Genomic DNA, 26,381 nt, shown 5'->3' on the forward strand with positions numbered 1-26,381 from the left:
AACTAAAAATACATGCCAAAGGAAAAAAAAAATTTAAGTTTCATCTAGACTTTCAAGACAAATTGTGTCTACTGTAAAGAAATTATTTTCTGATTATACAGAAGTTTGATAGAAACTTCACATAGCGAGATAATCTCGTCAAAAAGTCCTTTGGATAAGTAATAAAAACTATATAATAATTATTACAAAAAATAAATGAACATAAAAAGAACTTGACAATATATTCCCAACGGAATAAAAAATACCACAGAGAGCTGCAAAATATAGCAGGAGTGGTAATTAGGCTAATGGAAGAGGGAATCTCGCATTGTAGAGGACCAAGGAGCAGCATCATCTCATGGTGATATCAAACACCAATAACACCAAACAAATTTAATAAATACAATCTGAATAGATGATTGAACAAAAAAAAATATTACAAAAAAAAATTAGAGCAGCGTGGCTTGGCGCTTGATGGCAACGGAAGCACACTAGCAGAGCTCCGTGAAGGAACCCGGCCTGCAGCCAGATACCTCGCTACCAGCGACACAGCTATGGGCAGAAAGCTGTACCAGACTCCCCAGACTCGCCCTAAATGTAGCACCGCTGCCTCCCAGACCAGAAACATTCCGGACCTCTTCAAAAGCCAAGCGGTATCCTGCGGCAGCATGACGGGGCACAAAATGGCGCGAACGGAGGAAGACTCGAGTGAGGACTCCATGTCCACAGCAGGCGAGTCAGGTAGGGGATATAAAGTCCACGTTCTCCGCCGCCATTACCGACCTGAAATCCAACCTGCTGGTCTTAACTGACAAGCTAGCTACAGTGGAAGCTAATGGGAAACACAGAGACAGGAGGATGGATAGATTGGAAAATGTGGCTGCCTCTCACTCCTCTCACCTAATAGAAATGAATAAACATCTCGAGGATTTAGATAATAGGGGGAGAAGGTGCAATATCAGGGTGAGAGGTATCCCCGAATCTGTTGACACAGCACAGATAATCCCAGCTCTCCAGAGAGTCTTCAACACTCTCCTTGAAAGACAGGAAGACACCACCATTGACTTTGTAAGGGCTCCCAGAGCTCTCAAACCCAAAGGACCTGACACTGCTCCCCCCAGGGATATAATCTGTTGTTTACAGAGCTTCCCACTAAAGGAATCCATCATGATTAAAGCTAGGGGCAATGACAGCATTGTATTCAGCGGAGAGACCATTATGTTGTTCCATGATCTCTCCCAAATCACTCTACGCAATCGCAGGGCCCTGCAGCCCCTCCTTGACAAGCTGAGGGCGAGTGACTTGGGATACACGTGGCGATTCCCCTTTGCCCTTACTGTAACGCATGCAGGCAAGCAGCATGTGTTACGCACCCCTGCTGATCTGCCTGAGTTCTTTGAATCATTGCACATGGAACCTGTGGCACTGCCTGAATGGTATCAGGAATTTCTCCTTCCAAGAACTGAAGGGAGCCCACACAGATCGCCTCTTTCCTCGCCTGAAAAGAGGATGTCCAAAAAGTCCAGACACAACAGAGGATCTGGAGCTCATGGCGGCACACCCAACCCCAGACAGGCCGCTCCAAAAGCCGCAGAGGAGGATCAAGCCGAATCAAATGACTGGTGAGCTGCAGCCTCCATTTTGCCAGGATCCCCATGGCACACAATAAGGGCCTTTACCACTCCTTGGAAAACACGTGCCTTTGGAAAGTATGCTCAAGCACCATATGTGCTATAAACTTTTGCCTCTCTTGCAATACGGGTTGTGTGAAGGGGGTCAGCTCATTTCATCTTGCTAGGACCAACCAAGCGGTATTATTTTCCTTTTTTTATGTTGTTCTTTTGCCTGTCTACCAAGGAGCTACAAACTGAAGCTGCAAAGCCTCTTATTTTTCATTGGTACTTTATCCAACCCTTTTTATAATTTTCTTTTTTGTTATGGTTCACTCTGTTTTACCTTCTTGCCTCTCATACGGCAAAAGACATTGTCTTTGCATCACTACCCCTGCTACTTTTCAGGGGCTGGAAACAGTCCTTAAGTATAACGGATTATTTGTAGCTCAGAACTGCTAGCTGGGAGGGTGGAGGGGCTGTTACCGATGGAATGTACCAAAGCCATCGCCAGGGGCTCATTACAATTCCAGAGGGCAACTGGAGATTTATTTCTGTTATAGTTGTACTTTGAAACCAAACGCAAGGTTTCTTTAATTTTTTAATTTTTTTTTACTTATGTGTGGTGTCTCATGCGTGATGCTTGATGGGCGTGGCGGGTGAGATATCCCACGTGACTTAATAGGCCGGGTTCCGTTGTTTTCACGTTTTGGCTGTACTATAAACATTACGTATAATTTTGGTTGTTACTGTTGATATATCATTGATCTTATAAAGTGAGTATTTATAGGATAGGTAATAACCACCGCTGCCTGGAAGTAGCCTAGCTACGTTACCTCAATAGTGATCCTAGGGGCTAATTGCGGCCTCTGGTTCCACTAAATACAGACCATAGGACGACAGTTACGTTCTGAGGTGATCTGATAACTCTCCGTAGAGTGTTTCTTCTTTGTTTGTTTCTTTTTTCCTCTTCTACCACCTTTCTTATTCTTCATCTTTTCCTACCCCTCTTCCCCTTCCACCCTTACCATTCAAAGTGTGCTAATCAGCTTCATTACAGATTCAGCGTAAGAACTGGTGTTCATGGGTCCTCCGGATGGCTTATTCCTCCCTGGGTCGCAGACCAATGGTCATATCGCACAATGTGAAAGGGCTAAACGTCCCGGAAAAACGATCCACACTGATAAGAGAATTAAAGAAAGGTAGGCCACACTTCGCCTTTTTGCAGGAAACCCATTTTCAAACTAACAAAGTACCAAAAATGACTGGCCCTTATTTTGTAGAAGCAATACATGCTACAAACTCATTAGCTAAAACTAAAGGTGTGTCAATTTTGATCGGCAAGGATGCTCCGTTCAATCTGACAGATAAAATGATAGACCCAGAAGGAAGATACATCTTCGTGAAGGGCACTTATGCTGGCTCCCTGATTACCCTCGCAAATGTATATTTCCCCAACACATCCCATGTGACTTTTTGTCAACATCTGATACGGGAGCTTTTGGACTTTGCAACGGGTTGCCTAATATTAGGAGGAGACTTTAACATCCCTCTTAACCCACTTTTAGACACGTCAACAGGAAAGACTTGCATAACCTATAAAATACTCAAAAAAATTAAGCTCATGTTAAACTCATTAAACTTAATTGATACATGGCGATTTTTACACCCAACAGATAAGGATTATACCTTTCACTCCATCCCGCACAACCGTTATTCCCGTATAGATCACCTATACATTTCACAAAGAGATCTTACAAGAGTGACAGAGGCTAGAATAGGAATTCAATCCTTATCAGATCACACCCCTATTTCCCTGACATTGGTAGAGAACCCGACGACTTTTAACTCGGCCTCCTGGAGACTTAACGCATCTATCTTGACCGATGTAGAATTATTACCCAAAATTAAAACTAAACTTAAAGAATTCTTCCAACTAAATGATACGCCAGGAGCAGACCCTCTAGTGATATGGGGAGCCCACAAATGTGCATTGAGAGGCGACTTGATTTGCATGGGAGCACACCGTAAGAGACTCCAGGAGGCCTAAATCAAAAAATTGCTAAGACAGATTACCTCACTTGAAACAAAACACAAACAATCTTTATCTGAAGCCTCTGCCAGTAACCTTCTGGAGGCCAGAAAAAATTTACAACAAATTTTACATACTAAAACAAAATGCCTTCTTTTTTTCCAGAAGAAGGTATATTATGAGGCAGGTGATAAATCAGGCAAATTTCTAGCTAGGGCCTTACGAGAACCACACAACTCTAAACACATTTCAGGAATCAGAAACACAAACGGATCCGTAGATGTTACAACAGAAGACATAGCTAGACACTTCCACACATATTACACAAAACTTTATAACCTGCCACCCCAACAGAGAACTCCCGGTGTTCTTGCTAACAGAACACAGGCCATACAAGACAATGTGCAACAGAGTGGACTACCCCAGTTAAAAACAGAAGATGTTAGTCAACTAGATGAACTAATTACCCCAATGGAATTGCAACAAGCTATCAAAACACTCAAACCAGGGAAGAGCCCAGGACCGGACGGCTATACTGCCATATACTATAAGACTTTTATGGACATTCTCTTAGACCCCCTGCTAAAAGCCTTTAACTCCCTGACTGATACTAGACCTATTCCATCAGACATACTAGCTGCACACATTACGGTAATTCCCAAGCCAGACAAAGACACAGCAATTTGCTTGAGCTATAGGCCCATTTCCCTACTGAATATCGACATAAAGTTACTAGCCAAAATCCTCGTAAACAGACTCAGACCATTACTACCGGAGATAATTGGTCCTGAACAGGTAGGCTTCATGCCAAGAAGGGAAGCAAAAGATAATATTATCAAGGTACTTCTTCTCACACAAGCTTCACACTCCCTGCAAGTCGAAAGCTTTCTCCTGTCTACTGACGCGGAGAAGGCTTTCCACAGGGTTGCTTGGGATTTTATGTTTGCGACATGTGCACATATTGGCTTAAAGTCAAATATGATGGCATGGATCACAACACTATACCAGACACCGTCAGCGAGGATAAAGATCAATGGATCCTTGTCAGAAAAAGTAGGAATGATGAACGGTAAGAGGCAAGGATGCCCCTTGTCCTCGCTGCTGTTCATCCTCTCGCTGGAACCTTTCATAAGAACGATTAATAAAGATGAATCAATTCAAGGGATCACCATACATGACAAGACATACAAAACAGCAGCATATGCGGATGATCTACTATTTTTTGTAACAACCCCACACACCACACTACCTAATCTCATGAAAGCTTTCACGCACTATGGTTATCTCTCTAACCATAAAATTAACCTCACAAAATCAGAAGCCATGAACATCAACTTATCACCCTCTACCTTGATATTGACACAAGCCAACTGCCCATTTAAATGGGAACAGAAGGCCTTAAAATACCTGGGAGTATGGCTGACTCCTAAGACGGCTATGATCTTTGAGGCTAACTTTCCACCATTACTTCTTAAAATAGAAAAGGATCTGAAGCTTTGGAATGCAGGATACTTTTCGTGGTTTGGAAGAGCTGCCATTTTAAAAATGGTGATACTACCCTGCTCCTGTACCTCTTGAGGGCACTGCCGGTCAACCTGCCTCAAAAATTCTATCGAAGATTACACACTTCCTCACTAAATTTCCTCTGGGCACATAAAAGAGCTAGGATCAAATTCTCACTTATGACCAGACCCAAGGAGTTGGGAGGAATGGGACTTCCAGACTACAAAAAATATCACCAAGCAGCTCATCTTACAAGGGTGGTTGACTAGCACTGCCACGGAGGGGACAGAGACTGGGTCGAACTCGAAAAAAAACTAAGCTCCTATCCACTTTTGCTTTCCCCATGGAATCCTGGATTACAAAGACTCACTAAGTCTCAACAAAATTCAATACAACATAACACACTAGCCATATGCAAAAAAATAGACAAAAATCTGATATTGACTTCCCCGCTGAGTCCACTTACCCCTTTAACTGATAACCTGGACTTTTCACCAGGTGTAAATAACAAAGTACTCTGGAAACCTCTCACTAACAAGACTTTACAAGCAGGAGAATGTTTTCAAAATGGGAAATTTAAAGATTACCTGACCTTAAAGAAAGATAGTGGGATACTCAACTTGCCACTCTGGACTTATTTTCAGATACGTAGTTATGTGAATGATAAGTCCAGAAGAGGATACTTTTCAAGACAACTAACTGACTTGGAAAAGGTATGTGAGGAAGGCGAACGGATGACAAAAACAACCTCTATCACATATAAATGGCTGCAAAACTTAATTATTGACACAGATGACAGGTTCAAAACACATTGGTCTCAGGTACTAGGCCACACGATTACTAACAGACAATGGACAAAAGCTTGCATTCTAGCACACAAGTGCTCTATAAGCACAAAGACACAAGAAACATCCTACAAATTACACACAAACTGGTATATCACTCTGGCCAAATTGCACTCTTGGTACACACAGACCCCTGATGTGTGCTGGAGATGTGGGAGTGGAGGAGGCACGCTAATACACATCTGGTGGCAATGTCCTTATCTGACCAAATTTTGGCAACAGGTTAGAGACACTATTAAATTGATTACTGAAACTAAGATCGTATTAGATGCGGCATGCTGCCTTTTCCACATCACCACATTCCCATTAAAGAGATACAAACATTCGCTGACCAAACATCTGCTAAACGGGGCCAAAACTTTGATTCCTGCCCTCTGGAGAACTACACGGATCCCGACCATCTCACAGTGGTTAACAAAAGTTTCCGAGATTTGTGAAATGGAAGATACTCTGGCACAGGCCTCAGATGGGGTGGACAGGTTTCATAAAACATGGACCCCATGGTTTGAATTTCGCTATTCCGATGCTTATAAAGACTTAAGAGGATGCGGAGCAAAGCCGTAACCTACTTTTTTTTTTTTGATACAGAACACTTAAACACAAAAGTAATTACAATCTGTGTCCGTTACCCCTTCTTGACCTTACCCTATTCTTCTTTCTCTTCATCACTTTATAATCTTTATCTTTTTCTTTATAAATAAAAACATACTGGTATGGAATGATCCTGATTAAAATCTGATTGTGCCTATCTGGGTTCTAAGTAAAACATGGTTACAGGTGTTATTTATATAATACCGAGCTTCAAAGGTTTCAATACGTTATATCATATAATTCGATGCCATATGCTACAAACAGTAGATTTCTGAATGTAAGGTACGTTATGGATGTAAGCTTGTATACTTTTCTATACTGTTATGAAATTTAATAAACTTTGAATGTTTAAAAAAAAAAAATTTGAATAATCCTAAGGGATAAGAAAATTTCAAATTATCAAAAAAAGAAAGAAAATAGGTAGCGAAGGACAGACCTAACTATTGATGATAAATGCATTTATATCCCACTCAATGTTCATGCCAAATGGGGTGTACATTTGGGCTAAATAAATCCATTTGGTTTCCAAACGGGATATTTCCCTCACCATATGACTACCCCTCCAATGACCACAAAATGTATCAATGCCCAGGAAAATTGTACCTTCTGGATTTCGATTATGTTTTAAGGCAAAATATTTGGAGAGGCTATGTTTGGTAAAGCCTCGCCTAATATTGGCCACATGTTCACTGAGCCTAACATGTACCATGTGTTTAGTTCGCCCTATATATTGTTTCCCGCATGTACATTTTATCACATATACAACATGTTTTGTTGGGTCGCAGTCGACTGAAAGGAATCAACCCTTCTATTACTAATGTTATTCAGTTTGCAAATAGGGCATTTTCTGCATGGGTAAAAACCTCCCCTACTCTGGAAAAAGGAGAGTTCCTTAGGTGGATCTACAATGTTGGGTGCCACCTGTAGCTTTAATGGTGGAACACCTCTATACACAGCCCGTGGTTGTTCTGGTAGAACAGAGGGCAAAAATCTGTCAGCCTTCAGCACTTTCCAATGCTTTTGCATTTTTTTTTATTGCAAAGTGCTGATTGGAGTAGCCAGTGATAAAAGAAAATTTAAATTAATCAACTGTTTTCTTTGGCTTAACCGTCAAAAGTTCTTCCCTATTTCTGGCTCTAGCTAGACAAAGACCTTCATCTAACTCGGCTGAGCTATAGCGCTTTTCAATAAATCTCTTTCTGAGGATTGAGGCCCCACTATCAAAATCATCATGATTTGTACAGTTACGCCTCAACCTGAGAAACTGGCTTTTGGGAATTGCTTTCAACCAAGATTTATGATGACAACTCTTGGTTTCTATAAAACCATTCCGGTCGGTCTCCTTGAAGTAAGTGGAAGTAATAATCTACCCATCTATCACTCTAATCCTCAAATCAAGGAAATGAATCTCCACATTACTTGCTTCATGAGTCAGAACAATGCCCCTGTCATTCTGATTCAAACTGAAACTAAAACTATTGAGTTTATCCAGGGTACCATCCCACAGGAGGAGGATGTCGTCTATGTACCTTGCCCAGAGCACCAACTCTGATCTGAGCTCTCCATAGATGACATCCTCCTCACACTTGGCCATAAAAAGGTTGGGCATACTGGGGGAAAACTTTGCCCCCATGGCAACCCCCCTACGATTAACATAATAGTAATAATATCTAAGCTATGTCCAGCAACAAAAAACGTTTAAGTTAGTGTCATGATTTGTTGAAAGTCATGCTTGTAACTTTTGGTTCTGTGGGAGCCTCTACTCCATCTATAAAGTAATTTTTTCATGAGTTACTTGTTTGTGAACAATAAAAATATTATGTAAAATAATAATTGCATGTGTTAGCTGTAAAGAGAAGATGGGTAGGGGGAGAGACAGGAGGATGATTTAAGCTACTGACGGATACATTCTACCTGGACCGGAGGCACCTGGGGATGGCTATACTGGATCCCAAGACGCCATTCTACTGCCTGGTACTACATGCCCATTACCCCTGTAGGGGTTTAAGGAGCTGGTGAGTGGGGACCCTTGAGGGGGAGCACCGCAAAGTCACTGGATATCAGCTTTTTTCCTAATGAAAGTCACCACTTATAAGAACTTTGTTTATGCCGGAACTTTATTTTTCACATTATTTTTCACAGTTTTGCTTAATTATTGTTTTTTTCTTAATTATTGGTTTTGCATCACATGCTAATTTGGTTCTAAGATTATACTCCATAGTCGTTTACTTTGCATCATGGATGGGACTGTGGTCTAATATGAACTTTGGATCCATCTGATATATTTGATTCACTTGGTGGATGCTGTTCGCATTTATTTGTTTATATTATTTTAGTTATTGGTATTTGTAGGTTGTTCACCACATTACCCTTATACCATTTGCTGGGGGGATCTCTACTGTTAAGACCCCTCCCCATGCAACAGGTGGGGTATTTTTATTCACACTTGTATGGTTTATTTCCACTTTTAAGGTATATACGAATGGTCTTTACCGCCCTGTACACATCAGCACGGTTTATTAATTGCAAATAGGTTTATATACACCCTTAAGATTTTTATAAGTGATATTTACCGTTGTATATACACTAAGCACGGATTATTAATTATAATAGGTACCCCGGCTTAGGTAGCGCCACTTACCCCTACCCATCTTCTCTTTACTATTATCTCTCACCCCTTTGGGAGTGTGATTAAGGGGAGGCTGCAGACCGATTAGTCCGTGAGCGCGGAAACCCTTTTTTATTTATGTGTTAGCTATGTTTTGTTTGTTGTGTAGCCCTCTTTTTGGGGGGGAGATTATGAGAACTGGCCTTCCCCGAAAACAGAATATTGCGCTAAACCTGTAGGTAAAAATATCAGAATCAGAATCTTTGCTAAGTGGAAGAATGGGTTTTATAATAAAGTTGGCAGTGCCTCTACCCAGAACAGGGCCTTTGTGAACAGAGGGGATTCCATTCCTGGGAAATTAACCAGTAATCTAAACAAAGTAATTGAGAGCACAGGAACTACTGCAACCATCATATTACATTAACTACAAGTACTGTATATAGATGCACACAAATATGGAAATAATAGAAACTTTATATAAGAAAAGATTAATAATTGTACATGCATCCAATGCACAAACTAGTATTATCTGCAAAAGGCCTAACATATATAGTTAAAGTAGAACTATAGGCAAAACTTCTTATTTTCAATTTGGATAGAGTAAGGGGGGGTATAAACAAAAACAGGGAGCGACAATCCAAAGAGTGGTAAAGATGTTGAAGATGACAACTGTGTTCACCATTGACTCGGTTAAATTGATGACAGGCAACTCCTATCCTCATATTGATTAGTGGTTCCAAATTAATAATAACTACTGCAGTAGGGAACAGACACAAAAGATACGCTCAGCATCTTTCCAAATAACTGTTCTGCTTTATTATGACGCAATTGAAGGTTTTTATGCACATGATTACGTAGGTATCACATTAATATTACAATTGTACGTTTATGGTAACAGAGGGCGTTACATAGGCAGGCTAATTCTAATCAGGACTCGAAAGAATGTAAACATGTACTGAAAACATTATTAGCGCTGTGTGCACAGTGAGGGCAGTATGCAATACATACAAAATAGAATAAAATTATATACAGAACTTACAAATTTCCATTACAGTCTCCCCTCTTTTGATCAATATTTTGATCACTAACCATACCTGATATCACCTTTAACCTGGAACCTCCACATACTTAGGTGAAGGTAGTCCTGGCCAAAGAGGCAAAAAACTCCATTGTGGAGAAAATAATAGCTGAGCAACTTTTTCATTACCAAATGACTTTTCATTGTGAAAAACAAATGATTGATAAGACATATTTACAGAGTACTGGTTGTACACTCCTGTGGCCAGAATGGCCTTCTAGCTGAATGGTGGGCATGCTGATTTATCAGCACATGTAAACACAGGCAATACATAAAATGGAAGACGTACAAAAGATAAATATGACTTCAACATGGCTGAACTACTTTTCAAATATATATATCCCTTACAATTAAAGTAATTGGATCAAAAAGTACCCTAGACTGTGATCACAAGAGGGAAACAAATCAAACACAGAGATTTCTTTAATTTAGTCATTTTTGCAGTGTCTGGTGTGGATTTTTCCTTCATGTTTTGCAAAAACTGTACATGAAATAGATGCTGTATTGAGTCTCCAAACATTTCCTTATATATAAATGTCTCTTAACAATCCACAAGTCACCTGGCTTTAGTTTTAGATCCTTCCAAACTTTTCGGATCTGGAATTGGGGAGAAAACACATAAATGAATTTGTCAAAAACCTTAAAAGATCAGCAACATTCTCTGTGAGATCCGAATGGAGGACTTCAGCTGCTGAGACAAAATATAAGCAAGTGAGTAACACACTCCCAAACAAAATCCCATAGGGAGAGAGTCCAACATCCCCCTTAGGGGCTTCATAAAATATAAGAAAATATTCAGGCAAAAGTTTTCTAGTTTCTTACTCTACTTTGTCCGCTACATTGTAGACAGTAGGGGGTGTAAAAATAATACCTCAAAACTTCTAGTAAGGACTCTCCTATAAAAAATTATTTCCTCTGTTACTCTCTGTACTTTCTGGCACTCTGTACTTACAAACTACTTCTGATAACACTTTTTACTATGGCCTTTGCAGTACCATTTGCCACTGGACATCCAAAAAACATGTCCATACAGACAAAATGCATACGTGTAAGATCCTGACTTGGGCATATGGATATATCTTTTTGTAATCTCTGGAAGGGATGTTCAGCTTTTGGTAACACCTTTAGTAACAGGTAAAACAAGAAGAAGTGGTATGTTATAAAAACAACTGTGGAGAAACCTGGCTCTATCCCACGCTCATTTACTAAGGCAGCCATAACTGCTTGTGACTGATGACACGGTCCATGTGTCAAGCTGGAGGGAAAAGAGTGGCTGGCAGACATAAATAAAACCTTTTTCCAAAGTCCTGTTTCATAAGAAGTTGCCCCCTGTGGACCAATTGTTCTTCTCGTTCTGGGGACCTTAAAGTTGAATTATTAATCCCAGCTATACTGGGCCAGAACTAGGGTGGAATCTGTGAGTTGCACAGACCCATCAAGTGTCCAGGGCTGTAAATGCAGCATCCTTAGTCACCTGGTCTGCTTCCATGTGTGAAAGTTAATATGGCTACCTCAGCAAGAACCTGGAAGGCTGAAAACAGCCAATCAAATTAACTTATATACTAAATATTTAATCAAAGATGCCTGTAACTACCACAATCCTCCTACAGGCCTCCAGGAAAAAATGAGAGGCGCTTCAAAAAGTGTCCAAGGGCCTTTAACACACTGATGGTGTGACCCTCTGCATGTGTACTACACACTAACACAAAGTAAAATCCTGCTCTGAACAGATCTACAAACTGAAAAGTATATATGTACATAAACACACTATGTAAGTGTTCAATTGTCTTAAACACAGTGATGGTGTAACCCTCTTCATGTGTATTAAACACTCATATACAGTGTATTCTTACCAAAAACATAAATGACAATACATCTCCAGTGATATATTTTGTGCAATCATTTCATACCATGCTGCACATACAAAAAAAACATATTATATAACATGTCTTAAAATTAATCAGGCCAAAATAGACATGACATCACACGTGGTGAAAAAGTGTCCAAAAGGGTAGTAATAAATCTTGATAAAGACAAGAGTGATACTGTGTCTCTTCCACCTCTCCCCTCGTGAACAGTGCTTCCACTCCCTTAGGAATTACACTCACCGACTTATTTTGCCAGCACTTTCATGCAAGGCAATAATCGCTTGTTTACCACACACAAGGGTAATAGGATCGATCGTTGTTCCACGAGGGGATGTAGGGCAAGAATATCAAAAAATCCAAGAAAAAGACAGAGAGATGTATAAATACGGGTATTTATAACCTAAGCAGTGTTGAGCTCAATCATAAGGAGCTCAACATATTGAACATGGGTCTTAAATGTGGCCCAAAAAAGGAAATGAATAAGTTTGATGTCTATATAGACACACATAAATTCATTAGATCCATGAACATCAAAAAATATTTTCTTAGCCATCCGGTGGTGTCCACAATGAAAGCTGTGGTACCAACCAACAAAATGGATACAGGGTTAAAGAATAAGTCTATTTTTAATCCCTAGAACCCAAGCAATCATTTTATAGAAGTATTCAAGAGTTTGGTACTAAATGACATTGAGAAGTTGGTCCCACGTAAGGGAGTGAATCCCCAGTACATCAGGGAAGGGATTAAATCCTTGGAAGAAAAGAAGGACCTTATAATACGACCTGCTGATAAGGGTAGAGGGGTGGTATTACTGGATAAATCATTCTATCTCAACCAGCTTTTGGAGCTGGTAGGGGACAGGTCTACCTATAGGAACCTACCCTCTGACCCCACAGAAACATATAGAGTACAGCTATCAGCCTTGGTAGAATGGGGCTATAGAATGGATGCATTAAATTTGAAAGAGAAGAGATATCTGGTCCCGAGTGCCTGCAGGATTCCAATTATTTATACCCTGCCAAAGGTGCATAAAAATGCACAGTGCCCACCACCTCGCCCCATTGTCAATGGGATTGGCTCTGTAACTGCCAGATTAGGGGAATACTTGGATAAATTCCTCCAGCCAAGTGTTAAAGCCACCAGAGCTTATCTGAAGGACACGGGAGATCTATTATCTTTGCTCAATGATGTTCAACTAGAAACTCCATCGATGGTAAATTTGGTAACGGCTGACGTAGCCTCCTTATATACTATTATACAACATGAGGATGCTGCCTTGGCCCTTAATTGGGCATTGAGCAAAAGGGATGATATCCCGGTGGTCCAGAAACGTTTTTGGGACATGTATTGGACTTTTGCATGTCCCATAATTATTTTTGGTGCAATGATCGGTTCTACTCTCAGCAGGTTGGCGTGGCTATGGGAGCTAAATATACTCCCAGCCTCGCCAACCTGTTTATGGCTGAGTGGGAGGACAGAAAAGTATTTAGTCAGAGGAGACCTCAATTATTATTTTATCGGAGATTTATAGATGACCTCCTATTCATTTGGGAGGGCACAGAGGAATCTGCTATTGATTTTATACACTAACTCAATGCTAATAATAATAATATTAAATTGGAGCATCAAATTAGTAACCACTCGGTAAATTTCTTGGATGTCACGATAATAAGAGAAGGGAATGGACTAAAAACAAAGGTATTTTTTAAACCAACGGATCGCAACAGCTATTTATCAATAAGAAGCGGCCACCACCCGGCATGGATAAGAAACATCCCGAAGGGACAAATGTTGCTTGTGAGCTGGAATTGTACACAGTTAGAAGATTTCTATGAGCAGGCTGGGGTCCTAAAAAACAAATTTATACAAAAAGGTTATGGGGAAGATGTATTGAATGGGGTCATTCAAGAAGTAGCAGAAATGGCTAGGGAACAATGTCTTAATAAAAAGAAAACTGCAGCAAAGGATAACCAACATCAGTTTGGGTTTATTTCTGGATATCACTGCCAATATAAGGATATCAAAAGCATTTTTAGGAAATATTGGCATATCTTGTGCAGAGATAGGCACCTGGGAGAAGTGCTACCGAGTTACCCAAAGTTCATATACAGAAGAGCCCCAAGTTTCGGTGACCATGTGGTCAAGAAAATATTGGACCCTCCAGGGCAAAATGACCTGAGATTGGACTTCAGGGGCTTTTATTGCTGCAGGAGATGCATTTGCTGTAGAACGGTGAAAGTAAGTCACAGAGGAATAACGAGTGTAACCAATAGGGAAGGCGAGTCCTTTGACATCAAGGAATTTAGCACCTGCAACTCCTCACATGTTTCTAATGTGGTGCCCATGTGGCCTTTTATATGTGGGGAGAATGAAAAGGCTCTTAAGGATTAGAATCTCAGAACACCTAACCAATATAAAGAATGGTTACAAATACCATAGCGTTTCTCTACATTTTAAGGAAAAACATCAACAGGACCCCTCTCTACTGCATTTTTGTGGGATAGATGTGATTCATCCATTGTGGAGGGGATCCAATAGAGTTAGGAATCTATCCCAAAGGGAAACTCGGTGGATATTTTTATTGAAGAGTTTGACCCCGAGGGGGTTAAATATAGAACTAGACCTGAACTGTTTTATCAATGACTTTTAATTATACAGTTTCTGAGAACATCTAGCACTTTAGTTATGTAAAAGCCATAGGATGTATCTGCCGAGATATTAGATACATGTCCAGGTATTAAGATTAATGGTTATTTATTAGTAATGATTCCCCACGCTTGATTAGAAAAGGTTGGGTAGGGCTGGACGTATATGTAGTTCCCCTTTTTATTAATTTTTATTTTTATTCTGAAAAAAATTAATTATTAATTTTAGTTCGAATTTTATATTTATATAAATTTAACATGCTTATTAGTTGGTAAGTACATATGTAGACATACTCATTTTTATAGTACTAGGTTGAAACTATTCTAATATTCTATTTTTAATACTCCAATTGTCTACTAGATATGCATACATGTATATGAATAATGCCCATGGTATATGTATACATAGAGATATGTTGGGGGTTCATACCTGGAAGGAATGATTGGTAGATTGTATTCAGCCTACTAAGATAGGGAGATTCTTACCATGTGGATGTATATATCTATGTGAACAGCACAAGTTATCCAGCAAGCAGTGTGAGAGCGGTACCTACAGTGAATGACAGCGCGTTATGCTGTGTGGTAACGCTGCTTACAATACATGATGTGACATGCAGCGATCAGTTGGAACTTAAGCTATGCTTGTATTACACCTCACAGAATAGGATAGTCTTTGTAAACATCAGTCCATATTATTAGAATGCCCGATCCCTAGTGTGTTGTGCACCGGAGTTCTCAGCGTAATTCAGACAACGGGGACCCGAGATGTGCGCATGCGCGATGTGCCGGCTAATGGGTGTAAGCTAGAAATGCATATAAGGGATGAGTGGCAGGGGGCACAGCCTATCTCATGAGTAAGTCAACCTATGACGAAACATGTCTAAAAAAAAAAAATAAAAAATAAAAAAAGGGGGCGTGGCTGTGAGACGTGAGGCATAGCGCTGTTAGCCACACTGAAGGAGAGGAGTATTGTTTACACGGAGGAACAGAGGACAACCAAGGGAGGGGTGAGATTGGAAGCTCGGCACCAGCACACCTCGGGTCCGCCGTGACCGCTTGTTATATTTGGTTTCATTGAATTGAGCTTGATGTGATCTGCAGTTTACTTTGGCTGATTTTTATCGTTTTAAATGTGAGTGTATTGATAGAAGATTGCAGTGTTTTTAATAAATGTGTGATACTGGTTTACACTATGGGAGCACATATTATTCTTTCATGTGGACCTTATTTAAAATATTCACTGTGGAACAACGATCGATCCTATTACCCTTGTGTGTGGTAAACAAGCGATTATTGCCTTGCATGAAAGTGCTGGCAAAATAAGTCAGTGAGTGTAATTCTTAAGGGAGTGGAAGCACTGTTCACGAGGGGAGAGGTGGAAGAGACACAGTATCACCCTTGTCTTTATCAAGCTTTATTACTACCCTTTTGGACACTTTTTCACCACGTGTGATGTCATGTCTATTTTGGACTGATTAATTTTAAGACATGTTATGTAATATGTTTTTTTTTGCATGTGCAGCATGGTATGAAATGATTGCACAAAATATATCACTGGAGATGTATTGTCATTTATGTTTTTGGTAAGAATACACTGTTTATGAGTGTTTAATACACATGAAGAGGGTTACACCATCACTGTGTTTAAGACACTTGAACACTTACATAGTGTGTTTATGTACATATATACTTTTCAGTTTGTAGATCTGTTCAGAGCAGGATTTTACTTTGTGTTAGTGTGTAGTACACATGCAGAGGGTCACACCATCAGTGTGTTAAAGGCCCTTGGACACTTTTTGAAGCGCCTCTCATTTTTTCCTGGAGGCCTGTAGGAGGATTGTGGTAGTTACAGGCATCTTTGATTAAATATTTAGTATATACATTATAATTTAAAGGGGCGGCTCTATACTGTTTGTGGGGGGTAATTTCACCACGTAGTTTATTATATTCACATATAGTTTGTGGAGTACAGGGGGCGCGGTGGAGGTATTTTTTGTTTGAAGGGCGGTTTATCATTCAGAATACCATAATCAAATTAACTTGGCATGCTTTATTGGTTTACCTGCCGAAGTAAAAACAAACTTCTGGCCCTTCAAATGGAACCAGAAGCTCTCGATATCTCGACTATCTATATAAATATACACTCTTTTTATAGCTCACAGGCTTTGCTAAAACATGGAGCTCTGCTTCTTGAGCTGGGGAAAAAGGGATACAATGACTTTGAATACAGAGTATCCTTGTGGGTAATAAGCTGCACACTCAAATCTACAAAAAATGTAATATCTGGGTCTTCAGGGAGTGTGTCCTGCACTGGGCTTACAGCAGCTGATTCCTACATCATCAATTTAACATATGTGTCTTCCTTTGTCTCCAGCCTCCTCCAATAGAGGAAATAAGGTGGCTAGATTCAAATGTACACATTTTTTCATTGTTAGATTTGTACATAAACAAACTCATATTTTAAACCTTTCATTAGACAAACATTTAGTTAGCTGTATATTTGCTGCACAGAATGTCGGACCATTAAAAATTAAATGTTTGACCAAAACAATATCTAACTTTGTTTAATAGCACCTTTGCATAACGCTACAGCTCTGATATATTGGGGTGAACCCTTCATTACTGGGTCCAGCTTCCATAAATATATTACAATGGCTTGTTTTCTATCATGCTGTTTGTGTAAGAACTCCAGCTTCATGTTTCAAAAGACAACTTTTTCCTGGCAATATTATAATAAATGATAACAATACCCTGCGGTCATGGAGAGATGCCCATAAATCCAAAATATTCTTCTGCTTATACCACTGTACAAGGAAAAGGGGCACATCATTTCACAATCCACACATTCTGCTTTGGATTTCAAAAATAAAAATAAATAAAAGGACCAAGAATCTGTATGATGGACCAGAAAGCATCAAAAACTAAAAAACAAATTGCTGCAGGTGGCATCTATCCTAACAGGGTGTGTGAACTTGATGTGATGGGTCTGTTATATTTACATTTTATTTATTATTACTCTCACATCATGGACCGCACATCACGTTATTATCAAAAACCTTAAAATTTCATTTTTGTAGAAAAACTTCTTATGTATCCCATCCATCTTCGCTTTGGTAAATATTATGGCAGCTGCATTCCAAATAACAACCTCATCTTAATCTTTTTTCTCTCAATAAGGGCTTATTGAATAAATGTAAAATTACAAAATTGTTATCTTAATCTAAACTAATCCCATTTTTACAAATTTCCCCAATAACCTGGATTTCATTTCCAACCAAAGGTTGCCTAAACCAGTTTCAATATATCTATATTATTAATAAAATTGTTAAACTCATATTAGAAATGAATACTCATTATTACTTAATTTTACTTTTTTTTCCTTTTTTAAATGCACTGTTTCCACTATCAAAGTATATTCAATTTGTGTAATACACAGTTAAATGTAACCTTCATTTTACCATGTCTGGAAAACAGATTAAAAAAATAATTGTGATCACATTGTTTACCATTAGATTTGTTAACCCGGCACATTTTGTTATAAATGTTTTGTCTAAAAAAACTGGAATTGGCATGGTGTCCTTCCAGCTTATCACTGACCTCTCATCCCAGCCACATTTCTTTAACCCCCCTGGCGGTATTCCCGAGTCTGGCTCGGGGTGGATTTTACATACCAAAAGCGGTATCCCCGAGCCAGACTCGGGCTTGCATTGCAGGATCCATATAGAGGTTACTTACCTTGTCCCCTGGATCCTGCGATGTCTCCCCGCTGTGATCGGCGAGCCGCTGTGTCTCGCTCGATTCACAGTGCCGAGCTCCGTTCCCTGCGAGCGTTGCGACGCACGGGGACGGAGTTCTGCGGTAAATTCAAAAGTGAAACACACAGTATAGATACAGCATACTGTAATCTTACAGATTACAGTACTGTATCAAATAACTACACATCCCCTTTGTCCCTAGTGGTCTGCCCAGTGTCCTGCATGCAGTTTTATATATATAAAACTGTTCTTTCTGCCTGGAAACTGGAGATTGTCCATAGCAACCAAAACTGTCTCTTTACATCAAAAGTGGTTTTAGACCAGCTAGAAAAAAGCGATAATAAATTATAATCACTTGCAGAATTGAGCGATAGTGATTTGTGGGGAGATCCGTCATCAAACACTAAAAGTAATAAAAGCTAAAATTCTGGAACTGAGCAAATTTCAGTGTTTTTGATTTGATTACATTATTATATAATTTTTATTATTATTATATTATTATGTGTTTTAATTATTTATAGTTATTTATTATATTATAATTTTTTATTTCGTTTTTCAAACTTTATCATACCCGGGATGTCTACTAGACTCTTGTTTGGACAGATTTAAGTGAACTATTCCTAAGAATTACAGGCCTACAATATAAAACGCCAAATTTCTGTGCAAAATAATTGTACCGCTTTCAGCACCTAAAATCTGAAATAATCATACCGCCAGGGAGGTTAAGGAGAGCACAAAGGACGGGGTCACATCTGCATACATGACACACACAAGCAATAGAACTAAAGGTCCCAGCATTCGCACACACATACACCAATATCTCTCTAAAATCGCTTACATTTTTCCCATTTGTACACAACACATGCATGTCATTCTCTCACTTTCTTTTAACTCTCATTAATATTTCCCTGCCTAAATTCTGCTTTCCTTATTTTGTTCAGATATCTTTTATATCTAGCTTCTATGATCAGATGGGCAGCCAGAGTGCTCATCCCATCTTCCCTCTCTGACAACATGTAAAGTATTCTGTTTTACCTCTCATTTCTCTGTTTTGACTTTACTAGTTGTAGTGCCTGACCCCAAATCCATCCCACAACTTAACATGAAAATGTCCCTTTTCTGTCTAGTGTTAATGTCACCCTTGATCCATCCTGCTCACATAGATAGCTGTTTCTCTAGCTGTTTACTCTGCATGAATCTTTTTCCCTGTGGACTTTGGTGGTGACCCAGTTACCCATTGTGGATCCCTGTCCACTTTAACCATTAATCTAGGGGCTCAGTATAGGCGGAACTGCACCTTTGGTTCATATATAGTGCTCCTCTTGCGCTGGGCATTTTTAAGGGGCTCTTACCCTTCATTCCCTTACTTAATTCAATGCCCATAATGACTGGCCAGTCTTCTCTCTTCTCTACGTGTGCCTATACCCTCTTGCCTCTAAACTACTTTATCTAGCAGATGTACTGCACATACCTGTGAACAGCACTATTCTTCCCTTTCTTATCTATAACACTCCGATGGACAATAGACAGGGACAACATAACATATAACCACCAATCAATACAGTTCGATTAAGGGGAGTAAAATAGGTACCCTTTGTCCCGAAAATGCCTTACTGATCAAGGAAGTCTGATAACTCAAATGTAAGCAAAAGACTTACCTCAGCCGGCTGATTATCAGAAATTCCCGGATCGTCTCAAGCTCCTCGTTTCCACCTGGAATCTCCTCCTAAGGCAAAGCTCGCCATGCTGATTCGGTTAAATTGATGATAGGCATATTGATTAGTGGCTCCAAATTAATAATAACTACTGCAGTAGGGAACAGACACAAAAGATACGCTCAGCATCTTTCCAAATAACTGTTCTGCTTTATTATGACGCAATTGAAGGTTTTTATGCACATGATTACGTAGGTATCACATTAATATTACAATTGTACGTTTATGGTAACAAGGGGCGTTACGTAGGCAGGCTAATTCTAATCAGGACTCGAAAGAATGTAAACATGTACTGAAAACATTATTAGTGCTGTGTGCACAGTGAGGGCAGTGTGCAATACATACAAAATAGAATACAATTATATACAGAACTTACAAATTTCCATTACAACCATAAATGTTTATTTGAAAATGTAATTGATAAAATAAGTCTAAAAAGATAACCCCTGTCAGATTTTTTTCACCATCTGTGTCCAATTGCTGAGATTTCCCTTCACTTCCTGTCCTATAGCCAAACAGGAAGTGAGAGGAAATCCTTGCAAACTAAGGGAATTCCTTGGAAACCCCCAGGTTACCAGAACTAGTGTCCCCATTGGAAGTATTGCACGCTCAGGGGCAGACTGACCATTCGTCATTTGGATGCAGACCGAGGGTCTGCGGCCAGTAGGGGGCCAGTGAGAAGCTCCTAAGAGATGCTTGTCGAATCTAGGGGTATGCTGCTGGCAGTGCTGCGGCGGAGCCGTTCTGCTGCTGTGGGGGGCCCAAGACACAGCATCTCCCCCCCTGCACCTCTGGCTTTCAGTTTGGGATGCAGTGGGGGGAGTGGGAGGCAGCGATCGGCAGCTCTATGGTGCTCGCGGCATCTCCCTGGGGCTTGTATTTCTCCTTCAGATTGTATACAGTGGAGAGGGGAGGGGCCTCTGACCCAGGCAGCTACAAGTTTCACTCTTCAGTGTAGAAGTGACTTGCTTTGCTTGTACACTGTTGCTGACTGCTGCCCGGGTCAGAGGCCCCTCCCCTCTCCACTGTACAGAATCAGGAAGAGAACTACAAGCCCCAGTGAGATCCCTCAGTCCACAGGCACCATAGAGCTGCCAATTTTCACCTCCCAAAAAAACAGCACTGGCAACTAGCCCAATATAAATATGAATATAGCTGAAGGTGTAGCTATATATATGTGACTAAATAAGTTGCATTAGGTGAAAAAAGTATGTGGTGAAAAAATATATTGTTACTGTTTAGAAACAGAAACCATAGGCACTCAAAAAAATATTATTCATAAATATATATACCTCAACATATAACCATAGGCAATCAAAAAGGTGTTGTTAGTATATATAACTCAGTAAATGAAAATAAACAAATCAATATAAATAAATATTAAAATCAATTCAGGATGGATATAAATGTTTATTCAGAAAAAGACCCAATCAGCAATGATAGCAGACTTCCAACTGCTCATCCAAAGGATTGCATAAAGTCACCTGAAATGCTGCAGTAGATATATGAAGATTGGAATGAAGCTTGGACTGCTGACACTAAGATATAACCTTGAGAGCCGTGGGCATCATATTCCACCCAAAAAACAGAAATAAGATATGCTGTAATACTGTGGGGTAAGGATCAATTGCGCATAATGACGCTACTCACGGAATGAAGATGCAAGACAGGCATTCAGAGTTGGTCAGTGATCGCCACTATATCAGCGTGCACTCCACTGACTACAAGAAACAGCGTCACTGGTTTTCAGACGTGAGCCGGATATTGCGTCGACGCTTTTCGCCCCTCCTCCAGGGCGTCATCAAAGACATAACATCCAGCCCACACAAGGTCGAATTTATATACAGTGTCAGGTAAGTGACAGCCAATCAAGGCTAGTGGATGTAAATTACCCACCTCTTCCTCAGGATCAGAAGAAATTGTAGCAATATAGAAGATTATAATTCACAGGCCAATGTCATCATGGAACGGTTTCAAGATAAAGGCTACATACTAGAAGATCTTAAAAGGACAAAGGAAATGAATGGTGGGATGGATAGGGATGATCTGTTCAAATCGAGAGACAAAAAGGAATGCAATTATGGTATAGCATTTATGACTGGTTTTAATAGGCAATATCGGGATTTTGAGAAAATTATTAAAAAACACTGGTCCCTACTTTTGCAAGATAGGGATCTTAAGGAAATCCTGCCAAATCAGCCTAAATTCATTTACACCAAACCACCTACGCTCAGGCTGCAGATGGCACACAATGTCATTAACCCCCCTAAGAAAGGATGTACCTTTCTAGATAGTACTGGGTTTTATAGTTGTGGTAGATGTGTGATGTGTAGGACATCCAGATATCGCAAGAGGAAAACCACTAATTTCAGTTCTCTATCAGAGGGGAGATCCTTTGAGATCAAAAAGTTCATAACATGCAGTACTACACATGTCACATACCCTTTATCCTGTCCATGTAACCTTCAGTATGTGGGGAGAACCACTAGGCAGCTAGGTGTAAGGCTTAGAGAGCATGTCAATAGGATTAAGAAAGGGTACAGACATCATGGTCTTTCCAACCATTTTAGGTTGTTCCATAATAAAGACCCCAGTGTACTCACCTTTTGTGGGATTGACAGGGTTGAGGAACATTGGCGAGGTTCCAATCTTAGAAAGGCCATTTCTCAAAACGCAACTCAGTGGATCCATAGATTACGTACGCTGAGCCCGTTTGGCCTCAACATTGAGCTGGATCTCAATTGTTTTTTATCAAATTGGTAACTCTTCCTTATTATTAATATTTTTCTATTTGATGGAATCTCAATTTCATTTTTATATTCTCACATCTATTTTTATTTTTATTCATTTTTATGTTTATTTTCATTTTTATTTTTATTTATTTTTATATTTATTTTTAATTTTTATTTTTATTTTCATTTTTTTTCCATTTTTCAGTAGTATTATATTTCTTTAAATTATTTAATATATTTTTTCTTTTTAGAGAAACATTTTTAATAAAATAAAATATATTTTTTCTGTTAGGTGCATATATATGCCGTTTTTAGGAATAATGTTATTTAATTAACCATTATGTACGTCTATGTTTATATATATTTTCAGGCATTCTATCGAGATATATCAGTATCCCATATGTTTATATATGTATGCAATACAAATGTTTGTTTACGCTTTTACGATTCCATGACAGGAATGTTGTGTTCCTGTTGTCTATCTATTAAAGCTTGTTGTAGTTGCAACAGGATATGATGAATCAGGAAGAGGTGGGTAATTTACATCCACTAGCCTTGATTGGCTGTCACTTACCTGACACTGTATATAAATTCGACCTTGTGTGGGCTGGATGTTATGTCTTTGATGAGGCCCTGGAGGAGGGGCGAAACGCGTCAACGCAATATCCGGCTCACGTCTGAAAACCAGTGACGCTGTTTCCTGTAGTCAGTGGAGTGCACGCTGATATAGTGGCGATCACTGACCAACTCTGATTGCCTGTCTTGCATCTTCATTCCGTGAGTAGCGCCATAATGCGCAATTGATCCTTACCCCACAGTATAACAGCATATCTTATTTCTGTTTTTTGGGTGGAATATGATGCCCGCGGCTCCCAAGGTTATATCTTAGTGTCAGCAGTCCAAGCTTCATTCCAATCTTCATATATCTACTGCAGCATTTCAGGTGACTTTATGCAATCCTTTGGATGAGCAGTTGGAAGTCTGCTATCATTGCTGATTGGGTCTTTTTCTAAATGAACATTTATATCCATCCTGAATTGATTTTAATATTTATTTATATTGATTTGTTTATTTTCATTTACTGAGTTATATATACTAACAACACCTTTTTGATTGCCTATGGTTATATGTTGAGGTATATATATTTATGAATAATATTTTTTTGAGTGCCTATGGTTTCTGTTTCTAAACAGTAACAATATATTTTTTCACCACATACTTTTTTCACCTAATGCAATTTATTTAGTCACATATATATAGCGACACCTTCAGCTATATTCATATTTATATTGGGCTAGCTGCGAGCGCTGTTTTTTTGTATATTTTATTTTAAGTCATAGTACTTGTATCCAGCAGCTGCAAAAAGGTTTTTGATGCACTTATTTATTTTGTGAGCGCTGCTTTCTTATATATTTAATTGTCACCTCCCACCTCCCCCAGTGCTGGGGGTTGGAGGTGCACAGCCAGGTACAGGGGAACCTCTGGGGGGGTTAAGTCTGGGAACCCTGATGTATGGGGGGAGGCTCTCTGGGCATCCTGATGTATGGGGGAGGCTCTCTGGGGACCCTGATGTATGGGGGGCTCTCTGGGACCCTGATGTATGGGGGGCTCTTTGGGCACCCTGGTGTATGGGGGAGGCTCTCTGGGGACCCTGATGTATGGGGGGCCTCTCTGGGCACCCTGATATATGGGGGGCTCTCTGGGGACCCTGATGTATGGGGGGACTCTCTGGGACCCTGATGTATGGGGGGCTCTCTGGGGACCCTGATGTATGGGGGGGCTCTCTGGGGACCCTGATGTATGGGGGGCTCTCTGGGGACCTTAATGTATGGGGGGACTCTCTGGGGAGCCTGATGTATGGGGGGCTCTCTGGGGACCCTGATGTATTGGGGGGCTCTCTGGGGACCCTGTTGTATGGGGGGCTCTCTGGGGACCCTGATGTAAGGAGGAGGCTCTCTGGGGACCCTGATGTATGGGGGGCTCTCTGGGGACCCTGATGTATGGGGGGCTCTCTGGGCACCCTGATATATGGGGCTGCTCTCTGGGGACCCTGATGTATGGGGGGCTCTCTGGGCACCCTGATGTATGGGGGCTCTCTGGGGACTCTGATGTATGGAGGGGCTCTCTGGGCACCCTGATGCATGGGGGGCTCTCTGGGGACCCTGATGTATGGGGGGCTCTCTGGGACCCTGATGTATGGGGGGCTCTATGGGGACCCTGATGTATGGGGGAGCTCTCTGGGGACCCTGAAGTATGGGGGGGGCTCTCTGGGGACCCAGATCTATGGGGGGCTCTCTGGGGACCCAGATTTATGGGGGGGGGGGGCTCTCTGGGGACCCAGATCTATGGGGGGACTCTCTGGGGACCCAGATCTATGGGGGCTCTCTGGGACCCTGATGTATGGGGGGCTCTCTGGGGAGTGGACCCTGATGTATGTGGGGCTCTCTGGAGACCTTGATGTAAGGTGGGGCTCTCTGGGGACCCTGATGTATGGGGGGCTCTCTGGAGACCTTGATGTAAGGGGGGCTCTCTGGGGACCCTGATGTAAGGGGGGGCTCTCTGGGGACCCTGATGTAAGGGAAGGCTCTTTGGGGACCCTGATGTAAGGGGAGGCTCTCTGGGGACCCTGATGTAAGGGGGGTCGGGGGCTCTCTGAGGACCCTGATTTAAGGAGGGGGCTCTCTGGGGACCCCGATGTAAGGGGGGGTTCTCTGGAAACCCTGATGTAAGGGGGCTCTCTGGGGACCCTGATGTAAGAGGGGGCTCTCTGGGGACCCTGATGTAAAGGGGGCTCTCTGGGGACCCTGATGTAAGGGGGGGCTCTCTGGGGACCCTGATGTAAGGGGAGGCTCTTTGGGGACCCTGATGTAAGGGGAGGCTCTCTGGGGACCCTGATGTAAGGGAGGGCTCTCTGGGGACCCTGATGTAAGGGGGGTCGGGGGCTCTCTGAGGACCCTGATTTAAGGAGGGGGCTCTCTGGGGACCCCAATGTAAGGGGGGGTTCTCTGGAAACCCTGATGTAAGGGGGCTCTCTGGGGACCCTGATGTAAGAGGGGGCTCTCTGGGGACCCTGATGTAAAGGGGGCTCTCTGGGGACCCTGATGTAAGGGGGGGTTGGGGGCTCTCTGGGGACCCTGATGCAGGGAGGGGGCTCTCTGGGGACCCTGATGTAAGGAGGGGGCTCTCTGGGGACCCTGATGTAAGGAGGAGGCTCTCTGGGGACCCTGATGTAAGGGGGGTTGGGGGCTCTCTGGGGACCCTGATGTAAGCAGGGGGCTCTCTGGGGACCCTGATGTAAGGAGGAGGCTCTCTGGGGACTTGTTTACATTGGCAGACCACCGTTCTGCCTCTGTTGGAAACAATCGTCGGAGCCCGGCGGACATCGGGTCCTCCAGACCCGCTGATTAGCTCTAGGTGGGT

General features: G+C 41.1%; 1 protein-coding gene across 1 annotated transcript in view; it reads left to right on the plus strand.

Moving 5' to 3' along the window:
* RALYL (RALY RNA binding protein like) overlaps positions 1-26,381 on the plus strand; it is a 1,862,755-nt gene that overhangs the window by 749,658 nt on the left and 1,086,716 nt on the right. The window lies entirely within an intron of this gene.

This window comes from Aquarana catesbeiana, linkage group LG05 (assembly GCF_042186555.1).
Source record: "Aquarana catesbeiana isolate 2022-GZ linkage group LG05, ASM4218655v1, whole genome shotgun sequence".
Taxonomy (NCBI): Eukaryota; Metazoa; Chordata; class Amphibia; order Anura; family Ranidae; genus Aquarana; species Aquarana catesbeiana.